Here is a 4315-nt window from a genome sequence, read left to right on the forward strand (position 1 = left end):
TCCAACAACCCTTCCACGTCGACGAGGACCTTCTAATTAATGGAAAGGCATGAAAAAACAAATTTTTCCTTGGCCAAACCCATGGAGACCTGCTCGGCCAGCCTTGTTGGCCGGCTGCTCCTTCTTGTTTTCTCTCTATCTCTCTTGAATTCTCTAGAGGCAAATAATGAATTATGCCTACTTTGTCATCACCCACACACATATATATATTAATAACATGGCACATGACCTTGCACATGGACAAGCACATGGCCGGTCATGTGCACTTATTTCTTCTTTTTTTTTTTTTGAATTTTTCTTTCCCTCCAAATCTTCTCCAAGTTTCATGAAATTTCCAAAAGATGATCATAATAAAAATGACTTAACAAGTCATCCATCTCCACAAATATTAATCTTCCATGTAGCCATGGCCCACACTACATGTGGCCTTATCATTTTCATGAACTACTAATCTCCAAATTTCCACTCTTAACCCCAAATTTTGTTAATATTTCCATTCCATCAAATCATGAAGCACTTATGTCTTATAACAAAGTCGGAAAATAACCTCGTCCCTAATTGGTCGCAAACAACTTAACAATATTCCGACGTGCGAAATGCGAGATATAACACCAAGGTGGCCGTCCATGTGGAATGGGTCCCACCCATGGTTGGCCAATTGTCTTGAGCCATGAAGGTGTACATGTGGTCATCTCATAGTTGTGGGAGACATATATATATAGACAAAGATGACAAGGTAAGACAAATTATTCATCTTTTATTACTTAAGAAAAGTCTAGAAAGTTGGAGAAAAAAAAAGGGGCACCACCGGCCACACACACATATATATATATATATATATATATATATGGACATGTGATGAAAAAGCAAGACAAGTAGTCATCTTTTGTCCCTCTAGAAATATAAAGAAACATGAAGAAAAGAATGGAGAACCATTCGGCCAAGGGGCTGGCCGAATGGGGTCCCAAAAATTTGATCATGGGAAATTATTTTTCTTCTAGTTTTCTACTAATTGGAAGGTCCTCTACAACGTGGAGTAGTTGTTGGAACAAGGAAACCATTCGTTTTAGCTATGGAGGATCCTAGCCGAGTGGAAGAATTGAAAGGAAAAGGTAAGATTCAATCCTCCTTTGCATGTTTTATGGATGTTTTGGACGTGTCATAGTGTATGAAAATGGATGAAAATCATGAAATGTTGTATGATGGTGTGTGGCCGTGGATATGGATTGTTTGTGTAGTAAGGATGAATTGATGTTACTTGATGTTTTGCTTGTTGTTGTTGTGAATCTTATGGCAAGAATAAGGGTTTAATGATTCAAGTTGGAGTCGGAATTGTTGTGGGCTGATTTAGAACCTAAAGTGATCCTAACATAGTTTCTTGAATTTATGGAAATAATGTTGTAAACGTGCGGATTGTTGATGTCGTTTATGAATTCGGAAGAAAGGAACGTGTTGACATTGTTCTTATGGAATTTAGAAAGTTTCGGGTGGTATAGCATGTTGGCCGGGCTGTTTGAATATTGTATGGATTGCTTGGAATGTCCTTAAATCATGTTTGAATGGTTGCGGGTTAGTAATTGAATATGTGAGCATTGGTATTGGCTTGATCGTATGTAGTTTATTTGAATATAAACGAAATGTTGTCGAATTGTGTAGAAAGGAATTATTAATGTTAGAATGCGTTTTGAATCACTTATGGATGTTGTTAGTATGGTTGTTGGTATGGTTGTTGTCGATTTGGCCGAGTTGAATTCTCGGGGTGGTTGGATTTATAGGGGAGATGCTGCCCAAATTTCTGTAAATAAGTGATGGCTTGGAAGTGGATTCTTAAATGTTTATGACTAACGGTTAATGCCTAATGATGTTGTTGTAGATTGTTGGAAGCCCGAGATTTAAGTCTGACTAGCGTAGGAAGCAAACGAGGTATGTAAAGCTCAACCTTTCTTTCTTTGGCATGTCTTAGTTAAAAGTAAGTTGTGACACGAGTCTCGAGGTAACTCTATTCTTGCAATCCGAGCATGTCTATGATTCTTATTTGTTTCTTGATATTCGTGTTCTTAATGTAGTCGAATTATGGTTCTTATGTTTTTGTATGACTAAGTTTGAAAGTTGCATAAAAGTTTTGTTTTCAAAAGAGTTTTGTTCTTAAATGATTCCGTAACTACGAACGATCGTAACTTTCACAGAAGGGCTCGGATTGCTTCGATATGTTCATAGAAAGTCCTAAAGTGAATAAGGTCCATAACTTTCCGAGGCGGACTCGGATTGGTTTGACGTATGACTATAATCCCTATGGTTCTTCTATATGTTTATGATGTTTGATATGTTTCTGAGTGGTGTCTGAAAGGTATTTGATAAGGTAATTGATATAACTATTGTCCCGATTTTCAAATGACGATTCGTTTAGATTACTTCATTGAGTCTCTGAAAATGATTTATGTGCATATGGTTTCTCACTACTCTGCTCGTGCCAGCCTCAATATGTCTTTCACTATGTCCCGGGCCAGGGCATGTATTCGTGCAATTCCATTGCATTATTCACCGCGTCCCTCACTAGAGGGCCGGGGCACGTTATATTTACCGCGTCCCTCATTAGAGGGCCGAGGCATGTTATATGATATGATGATATGGGGGAGGTGGCCAGGATGGCATATGATGATTCCCTTTACCGCGTCCCTTACTAGAGGGCCGGGGCACGTTACATGTACATGCATATGATGATTTTAATTACCGCGTCCCTCCTTAAAGGGCGGGGCACGTTATATGTACATATGATGATTTTATGATATCGACATGCATGATTTATGTTTTAAAGGCAAGTTTTATGATTTTCTTTACTCTTTACTTCAGTATGATCCCGCTTACTATATTTCATGCTTTACATACTCAGTACATACTCCGTACTGAGCCCCTTTCTTCGGGGGCGCGTTTCATGCGCGCGCGGTACACCCGGATGAGCCGAAGATATTAGTAGATGATGTTCCCGCGGATTGGCGAACTTCATTTTCTCCGCAGTCCGCCGAGTCGCGTATTGTGTTATGGTATCATGTTCCATGTTAGAGACTTTGCGGACAAAGGTTGTCGTGTACATAGTATGTCAGTTTTGTAAGCGGCTCCATAAGCCGATGTATTGTGATGTGTTATTTTACATATTTTATACGATTATAGACCTTTTTTGATTTGAAAAAGTATGAAAAGCATATTTGATTTCCGAAAACCTTTCATGATGTATTTATGTTATGATCTAAGGGCCCAGTATGATTTGAGTATCACGAGAGTCACCGGGTTCGCTCGGCCCTAGGTAAGGGTCGGGTGCCCATCAAACCCTATCGGATTAAGGGTGTGACAAATTGGTATCAGAGCAGTTCGTCCTAGGGGTTGTCTGCAAAGTCGTGTCCCAGAGTCCTCGTTTATGGTGTGAAGCCGGCCACATTTATAAACAGGAGGCTACGGGGCATCTAGGGTGGTTACTCTTCTTTCACTTCTTAGATCGTGCCATAGAGCCAAGTCATAGAAAATGAGATATCTTATGCTAACCTTTGGTTTCAGCAGAAGAATGACGTCGACAGGAGAAAGTGATTAGCGGTATTGGAAGTTACGAAGCACGCAGGTAAGCAAAGGTACGAAAGATATATGTCGAGTACAGTATTGACATACGATTGAAATGTAAGGCTGAAAACTGAAAGGGAAAGTAAAGAGGAATGTGTAACAGGTGAAGTTTGAGTTGGGCATACGAGGTATGTTTATTATTTTCGTACTGTCGATGATATTGGGAGCCCTGTGTGGCCATGATATAATATAATACATATATATGTGTGATGGCCCTGTGAGGCATTGTTGGTATTTCCTCCGTGCAGGTTTTGGGATAGTAAGGAATATAGAGAAAACTCTGCTGAAATTTTTCTAGAAATAGTATAAGAATGGGATGTAAGTTTGGAGTATGTTTTGAAAAGGGCGTATCAATAGTAACAATAGGATTTGATTGAGCGGTGAGTATGGCAGTCCTGGAAGAATAAGTTAATTGCGGAATTGGTGATAGTAGTAAATAGGAGGTCGATGGGGATATGGTAATAAGGAATTTAGAATGGACTAGCGATACTAAGAGATGATCTAGAAAGGACTGGTAGGTTTGGATAGAGTGATATGTATTAAGGCATCGACTGAGTCGATAAGTAGGAGAAAAATATGATGGGATTATAGTTAAAGGAAGTGATGATACGGTTAAGACAAGAGTAAGAAGGAAAAAAAATTGTGACGAAGAGGAATGTATGGATAAGACAGCTGGTGAAAGGTATTGTGAGGGCGTTTTGGAAAT

The sequence above is a fragment of the Lycium ferocissimum genome, chromosome 1 (assembly GCF_029784015.1).
Source record: "Lycium ferocissimum isolate CSIRO_LF1 chromosome 1, AGI_CSIRO_Lferr_CH_V1, whole genome shotgun sequence".
NCBI classification, from domain to species: domain Eukaryota; kingdom Viridiplantae; phylum Streptophyta; class Magnoliopsida; order Solanales; family Solanaceae; genus Lycium; species Lycium ferocissimum.